The 8,989-nt window shown below is 36.1% G+C and overlaps 1 long non-coding RNA gene across 1 annotated transcript; it reads left to right on the top strand.

Annotated features, from left to right (window-relative positions):
- Positions 1 to 343: 343 nt before the first annotated feature.
- Positions 344 to 8,513, top strand: LOC129151836 (uncharacterized). The gene is made up of 3 exons (XR_008558511.1): positions 344 to 373; positions 3,056 to 3,174; positions 8,355 to 8,513. It is a non-coding gene; the product is annotated as an uncharacterized LOC129151836 (long non-coding RNA).
- The last annotated feature ends 476 nt before the right edge of the window (positions 8,514 to 8,989 follow it).

The following is an 8,989-nucleotide window of genomic DNA, read 5'->3' on the forward strand; positions in this document are numbered from 1 at the left end:
TTTGCCTATATTGTCCATTTACCACATCCTTTCCCCGCCCCCCCATTATTTACAGAGGATTCTGTAGCCCTCTATTGGAGTTCTCTGTGTTTTTATTTTTGCTCCTGTCTGGCCCACATCATCATTTAGAAAACTTAATTAGACTGACTTCTCTGGTTTACTAAGTTCAATCCCCATGGTTTATTAATTGTGTAAACCTTTCCTTTCTATTCTGATTATTCTCCATTTGCCTCCCTAGATCCATTGTTCCCTGTTCTATATCCTGCTCAGTGGCCTGGGAGATTGACCTCAAGAACACAACCACCTGGATTTCCTTGCCCCCTGGCTCAGTCAATGGGAGGTACTGGGAAGACGTTGAAGGCTGGGAGAAGAGGTAGATTGGACTAGTTCCTCCCGCCACCAGCTCATTACCGGCCTGGCCATAGTTCTGCCAGGGGCTGCTCTCATGACCACACCTTCTGTTGGACAGACCCACACACATAGCTCTATCGCTCATTAGGATTCATTAACACTATTCCTTACCCTTATCTTTTTACGTTTAGGGGTGGTAGAGGCTTCCTGATATCAAAGTTCTTATTTTGGTCCTTTGAGCCTGCCCCAACATCTATAAAAAGTTCCTTCACAAAATTATTTTCAGTTAAATCTTTCCTGTTGGGATCTGCTTAATTCAATTTCAGTATATCCGAAGCACCAGGAAAAAGATTTGCTTATTGGGATTTGGCTCAAGGACTTACAATGAGTGAGGGGAAGAGATTACTCATTAAGTGATGAAATGATGAAATGGAGGTCTATAGTAGCAATTTTACAAATGCCCAATTATAAGTGGCTGGTCAATTTATTGAAACATAGAATTAGTCAGGCAGTGGAGATAAGAGATAAAACATAGCCAATGTCCTTAGTAATTTACATTACAGTATAGAATAAAGATGCATAACTCAATATTTAAAATGTAGCAATAGTAAATGCCCATTGCTAAGAGAACCCAGAGGAGGAAAACCCAATTTAATCTAACTCTTGCAGATGAAACCAAAAGATGAGGTGGAGGAATGGTGATTATTTGAGTTGAGTGCAAAGCTTGCCTTGATTTATCTTCCCTCACCATCTCTCCTGTTGCAGCCTTGGTGATCAGAGCCTAGTCCAAGCACCACCTGTTTTCTCCTGGACTGCTGCAAGGGCCTGCTATAAAGCAGCAGATGATCTATGCTTTCCATTCCCCAATCCATTTTCTACATTGAGCTCAGAATATTCAAATGCAAATCTGAAACAATTATCTGCTTAAAAATATCTAATAATTTCCAACTTAGATTTTCTAATTTCCAGTCTATATGGTCTTTAGGATAAAGAAAAACTATGCCTAACAAATCCTTACTTGGACTGGTTTCCGACCTTATGGCCAACTTTATCTATCGCTACTCACGGATTCTCTTTTTTTTTTTTTTTAATTTTTTAAAATTTATTTCAGAGAGGAAAGAACAGGGAGAGAGAAACAGAAACATCAATGATTAGAATGTGCCCTGACTGGGAATTGAGCTGTGACCTCCTGGTTCATAGGTTGATGCTCAACCACTGAGCCACACCAGCTGGGCACCCTTTCTCTCTTTTAGTTTTAACCTATATAACCTTCTTTTCATTCATTGAAACATGTTATTCTCTTCCCACTGCAAGACCTTTGCACATGCTGTTCCAACATGAAGGTTCCTCCTGCCATTTATCTTAGTAATTTTTATTCAAACTTTAAGCATTAGCTCAAAAATCACTTCCTTGAGGAAGCTACCTCTGAGAATTGCCAGGCCAGGCAAGGCTTCCCAATATATGCTTCATGAAACCATATAGTTACTCCTTATATTTATCCCATTTCACACCTTGAGCACTGGTATGATTGCCAACTGTTCACCATCCTATCTCCTGTGTTAGATTCAGTGCTATCCAAATGGTAAGAACTCAATAAATAACTTTTGAATAAATATGTGGAAGAATATGAAAAACATCCAGTCTGAAGAAGCTTTGGGCATGAGGGGAATGTGCACATAATTTGAAGTGATGAAAACTGAGACTAGGAGAGGACTACAAAAGCCAAATCCTAAAAGATCTTAGGTGCACAATAAATTTGGACTTACTCTTGAGTGTGATAAGCAACCATTATTTTTTCTGTTTTATGCGTGGGCTTTTTCAGGTTGAAAGAATAAATTGGTGCAGCAAGAAGCTGAAGTCAATCAGATGACTGTAGAAGCAAATGCAATTACCTAGCAGAGAGATATAAAGAGCAAACACTAAAGTAATGTTTCTCAACTGCTGCATATCATAATCACCTACATCAAATAAAGCTCACAGAGGGCCGGACTCCCTGGAGTAGGATAGGACATAAACTTACCCTACTTCAACCTTTATATTTTACCAAGTTCCCCAGGGGATTCTGATACCCATACGTTTTCGAACCACTGAAGTAAAGTTAAGGCAGTGAGATGTAATCTTGATGATAAAGTTGAATGATTAGATATGGGGGAGGGGCACAAGTGAGGAATCCACATTAACTTTCAGGTTATTGGGTACGAGGACCAGTTCTGCCATTGCCAAAGATGGGGAGAGATTATTAGCACCGCATCTTCATTATTGGGATGAAAGTCAACTGTATTCTCATTTTATTGGTGTAGGTCCTATAGAAAATGTATCCCAGTAGGTCAGTGCAAAGGTGGAGCCAGATTTCCTCTTGACCGGACAGAGGAGATTATAATAGAACTCAGATTTTCTAATTTCCAGTTTATAAGTTATTAAAAATCACAAGTGATAAATTAAATACATCTTAGAACATATATTTTCCCTCTACGTATTAAGATTTAAAAAAATTTGTTAGTGTATTTTCCCATTTGTTGCCAAATCACTTGTGATTCATAGAAGTTTAGTATTGACACCCCAACTCTGGATATTAAATATTGAGAAAGATCAACTGAGAAAGTGTTTGTTCATCATCTGAATTTGAAGAACTGCCACCCACAGACTTTCATGGTGCTAATATTTGCTGATTTTTAATGTAACATTAAAAACATTTTTTTAAAAGTGTGTTGCAGATTTAATATTAATTTGACATCATTTTAATGCCCGGAGAATGGTGCCCTTCCTGGAATTGAACTTTAATATTAAATATAAGATTGGACAATAGCCAGGAGCAGGAATCAGGTAAGATCCAAAAGATGCAATGGTCTGTTTTGTTAATATTCCCGTGTCTACTTTTACTACACAGGATAATTTACCCTAACTATATTTTAAGTAAATTATTAAAATATTCCTTCATTTGTCACAAATGAGAAACAATCTGGAAAAGGCTTGGGTTCTAGTCTAGACCCTCATAACCAACTCTGGGACCTTGGACTAATCCCATAAGCTTCTTTGCAAGTCAGTTTCCTCATTTTTAATATAATGGGAATGACTAGGCTCTAAAATCTCTTTTGGTTCAACCACTCTGTGATTCCAGGTTCTATCAAATGAGCATCTCTATAGTTTTTAATAGAAATGTGATTTAATTTGTGAACATCTCTTACACTCTATAACATATTTTGCCGAGTACTTGACCTTAATTTTGCTATAGACATCAGATGTTCCTTCACAAATTATACTCTGTATTTTACTGAGGGAACATCAATTATGCTTGTGTCTTGAGTAGTGTCAATCTGACTCAAAAAGATGCCAATTTGTTAACATTATCATTAAATGACTTCTTAATTAAGGTTGTCAATACCACCAATGATAGTTTAGTGCTATTTTAGCATTAGAAATTACATAAGCATCTCATTTATATATTTATTTTTATACTCTTGCAAAATAAAAGTCTTTTCGTTAAAGGGAGCAAACTTTTTTTCCCAAATAAACATGGATTCAAAAATAATTCTCTTGCATGCATATTAACACACTGATGAAATATACTCCTGTTTCATTTCTATTAATAAATAATTTTTCCATTACTAGCTGTTACTCTATTATTAATCTACAAATTTGCTTCTTTCCATTGAAAATTTTTATTTTTATGGATTCCTAGCTATAAGAAGAGTTTACTTTGGGCAATACATTTCCCTCAATTTCCACATATTTGAAATTAAGGAAATAGAAATATTTTTTTCAATATTTGCCTTCACAATTTGCAAAGAATATAGATCATTAAAAGAAAAAAAAAAAGCCTCCTTCTGTGGTTAGTTATTAAGCCAAGGCAAATCTTTGATTCCAAGAGGAAAAAACAAAACAAAAAGCAAGCAAAAACCCATTAGACTTTGCACTTCTGTGCTTTGTCTCTGAGTCTCCATTTTCCAATCTGTGGATGAAGGTGGGGAAGGGATGGAATAGTAATCATCTTGTGAAATGTACTTAAAATTATGTGAGATGACAACAGCATTGATAGTTACTGTTAGTAATATGATTAATTTAATATGCACAATAAAGGTACATGTAAGAGGGCTCCTTAGGCTCACGCTATGTTATGATTGCATATTAGAAACATATTTGTTTTAACTCCTGCACTTTCCTTTACAGTGAGTCAGACAAGTGTCAGTAAGCAAAGTGGGCTATCAGCTGTCTTACTTCTGTTTCCAGGACTGTATTATTGGTCATACTTGGTCATATATTTTCAGCATCTGGGGATCAAGTGTTGATTTTTCTCTCCCAATATAATCAAACTTTTTCAAATGAGCTTCTGTTGTGGCATTTTTTATAACGTCCCTATTTCTTAGAATCCTTTGATCATTCCATAAAGAAAACTTAAAAGTGTCATCAAATATGTATGCTTACAAAAAATAAATACTTTTAATATTTTGCAAAATAAATTCTAGAAAGCATATGGAGGTATGTATTACCTTTCTCTTATTCTTTTCCCTACTGTACCACTGTCTGCCCTAGTCCCTAGCTCAGGCCAATCTCTGACCTTAGCCTGCCTGCAATGGCTGCCACGTGGGGTCTTCTCTTCCATGGAGCTGTTTCTGTTTTGCTAGTTCTTAGCGAGTCCAGGGACCTCGTGCAGAGGAGCAGAGACAAGTGAGAGAGAAGGGGAACAAAAATATCCATTTGCACTGTACTTTTCAAAAGTACAAAGTCTCTTAAAGATGATCTCTTAAAGGCTCACTATATCACTCTGTGGTCTGGCTGGGGCAGAAACTACTATATCCATGGTAAAGACATTGCAACTCATAAGGGTTAAATGGTCTGTTCAAGGTCATGAAGCTTGGAAGCATTCCAAGTCAGTTTTAGTCTGTATCTTTGAAGGCAGCTCTAGGATTCTTTCCACTTGTTCATTCCAACATCTCTATTCTGGGACTATTATCAGGAGTCCCTGACCTCGCCTTTGGGAAATCCCACATTCACTCAAGGGCTTCCTGGGGTGCTCTGATTATGAAAAAAAGGAGAAACCTGAAAGCTTTGCTCTGATGGTAACTAAGAATGTAACAGCCTATTAAAATAAGATGTAAGAAAAAAATAAAATAAAATAAGATGTAAGAATCTAGGAGGATATGTATCTTCTCAAAAGCAGAGTAATTAATACTGCCAGAAGCTTCCCCCACAGCAGGCATGAGAAGAAGGATAGCAGTAGGCAGTTCATTTGGTTTCTACAGCGGTGAATCCAGAAGAAAAGGATGGGGCTGGTATATTATCAATATTCACTGATTTTCATTCCACACACATAGCATAGTACTAATTGTGGAGGACAAGATACTAAAACCCTTTTGACAAGTGCAGTGACAGAGGTATGCATTTGGACTTTGGACCAGAGACTTAATGGCTCTAGATTCAGACTGACTAGAGCTCCTTGTAAGACTATGGCTAAAATGAAATGAAATAAGATACAAAAATTTTTACACAGTATTGTGGTATGTGTTAAAAACAACTTGATGACTGTTTTTTATGCATCCGATGAATGAGATCAAAGCATTGAGAAAATGCCCTTGGATTTCAAGGACATAAAACTTAATAGTTCAGAAGAGTGAAAATCAATTATTTTATCAATAAAATAAGCCAGCCTCATATTTTAGAAATTTTCCTTTTATAAAGGTGGTCCTAAGCCTCAGGTCATATTATAATCCTTTGGTAATTAAGTAAAAAAATATGAAGGCCTACTTCAGACCAGTTAAGTCTGAATCTCTAAGGGTGGGTTCTGGGTGGTTGTTTTATTAAAGCCCTCCTGGAGACCCAAACATGGCCACAGTTGATAAACACTCATCTGTAACATCAAGTGTCTTGGGTAACAATCATGGAGAGCTTCCTGTGGGTCTATTTCAGGGTCAATGATAATGTCCCATTGGTCCGTGCCCTCCTTTCCTTTACGTGATGGCTCTATTCACAATCCTTCAGTTTTCTGAAGAGGAGCTGAGGCAGACACAGCAGCCTGCAGTGTCCCTTGCAATGGTAAGTGAGGAGCAAGAAGTAATGTGAGGACTGGTCCAGAGCCTACGTCTTGCAGCTGGAGGGAGGAGACCAATGTAGAGGCTTCTTACTGTTTGATTACAAGTTTCGGAGACTGTTTTTTCCTTATTACTCCAGCCTTTCCTGTCTTTTTTCTTTCACTTTCTCTTCTCAGAAAAAAAAAAATGTACTTGCTTGAGGATAAGAAAGTTAAGCTGACATAAGAAAGTTGAGCTGACATGGATTTTATGTCAGCTAGTTTTACCAGCTTCACTTTGAATTTTTGGATTCATAACCATTTTGAAGTGGCTATAGTCTCCAATGATTATTCTACAACTGTTTATTTCTCCCTCCAATTTTGTCCATTATTACTTCATATATTTTGATGATCTGTCATTAGGTGTATACATGTTTAATTGTTATATCTTTTTGCTGTGTGGAAACTTTTAATATCTATAGTGTCTTTCTTTTTCTCTTGTAGTCTTTTATGATTTAAAGTCCATTTTGCTGAAATCAATATAGCCATCCCTACTCTCTCTGGTTACTGTTTGCATGGAATATCTTTTCCCTTCCTTTTGCTTTCAATCTATTTGTTTCTTTGGATCTAAAGTGAGCCTCTTGTACACCACATATAGTTGGACCATTTTTAATGTCCATTCTGCTATTCTTTATATTGGAGAGTTTGATTCTTTTACATTTAAAGTAATTATTGGTAAGGAAGAATTTACTTGTGTCAATTTGCCATTTATTTTCTCTACACCTTAAAGCTTTTCTGTCTCTCATTTTCTGAATTACTGCTTTCTTTGGTGTTTAGTTGACTTTTTCATGCTGAAGTGTTTAAATTCCTTTCTCATTTTCTTTTGTTTATATTCTGTAGCTATTTTCCTCATGGTTACCATGGGGATTGCATTTAACGTTCTAAAGTTATAACACACTATTTTGAATTTATACCAGCTTAACTTCAATATCATACAAAATGTCTGCTACTCTACAGCTTCATCCCTACTCCTTTTGGTTGTTGCTGCCATGAAATTACGTTTTTATGCATTGCATGTCCAAAAACATAACCTAATAATTCTTTTAAATCCATCAATCTCATAAATTATGTAGAAATCAAAATTTGGCATCACACATCACGATTAGAATATTACTAGCTTTTGGACTAAAAATTGTCTTTTAAAAATGCATTAGTATCATAAATCATGTAGAAAACAAAAAGTCGAGTTATAAACTCAATTGTTGCTGCAGTAGTACTTAGGAGAAGGTTAACTATGAAGTACTTGAGTACACTAAAGGCTACTAACAGGTCACTATACATCCAGGCTTGGTGTTTGAGAGAGAGCCAAATAATGTAGACATACCAGATAAAGTAGAGTGTGGTTAGAATGGCAAGATAAGTTAGTCAAGGGCAAGATTCCAGCGGAGGAGTATTCACTGCCAGACTTTAGCCCGGTCTTATCTTTAATGAATATCCTACATTCAGAGTTTAGTAGGATTTCTACTGGTTTGACTGAATGAATTCTCTTCTGACTCATCCTACATTAATCATATTTTAAATACGTTTGAATCTGAGAAAACAATGGTTTTAATTGGTAATATATTATACTTTCTATTTTTAAAAATATTAAAGTACTTGGGCAGTAGTGATATGTTTCTCAATAATAATAATAATAATAATTTTAAATGTTTACTAGAAATAAAATGGTAGGGGTCATATTTAAAATCCTATAAAATAAGAACAATTCATATCCATATTCTACAGATGAAGAGCATGACACTTAGTTTAATAACTTGGATTAAAATTCAGGCTCCATAGCTGCAGATCCCAGTCTCTCACACAGTGATTTAAAAAAATAATAATAATTTTTTAATAACATTACTGATGCCTGGATCCAACCCGAGAGATTTGGTTTTAATTGCTTCAAATGAAGCTCAGGCATTGATTCTTAAAGTTCCCCTGGCAACTCTCTTTGCAGGGGGAGATGCAAACCATTGCTTTAAACCTTGCTGCTTCTGTTTGGAAGAGGACATCACATCCTACAATCTCAATGGCTCCCCCTGGAGTTCAACATAGATAGTGCCCATAGAATTTTGCAGTGTGGCATTTTTGCTTTAACACGAATTCATTCTCTGAAAAAACCCTCAAATCTAAGAGTTTTAATATGTATAATTAATTAGAATCCTTTGTTTGTATTAAAGCAATCAGAGTCTGGAATGTGTTTTAATTCTTTTAGGATTATATGATCATTTAAAAAAATTCTTTATTGTTTAAAGTATTACGTATGTCTCTATTCCGCCCGCCCCTCCCCCCCTGCCCCCGCCTCCATTGACCTCTCCCCGGCCACTTCCATCCTCCAGCACATGGCCTCACACCCCCGCCCCCCCTAGTGTCTATGTTCATTGGTTGTACTTATATGTATGCATGCAAGTCCTTTGGTTGATCTCTTACCCCTCCCTCCACCTTCTCCTTATATGATCATTTTTAACAATGTAAGATATCCTATATGTTTATGAAGAATAACCACAATCAACATATTTATTTGACTGAATATAAATATAATCAATGAATAAAATCACTGATCCAGAATTCTTTAATTTTTGAAATGGAGGG

Source organism: Eptesicus fuscus, chromosome 16, assembly GCF_027574615.1.
Source record: "Eptesicus fuscus isolate TK198812 chromosome 16, DD_ASM_mEF_20220401, whole genome shotgun sequence".
NCBI classification, from domain to species: Eukaryota; Metazoa; Chordata; class Mammalia; order Chiroptera; family Vespertilionidae; genus Eptesicus; species Eptesicus fuscus.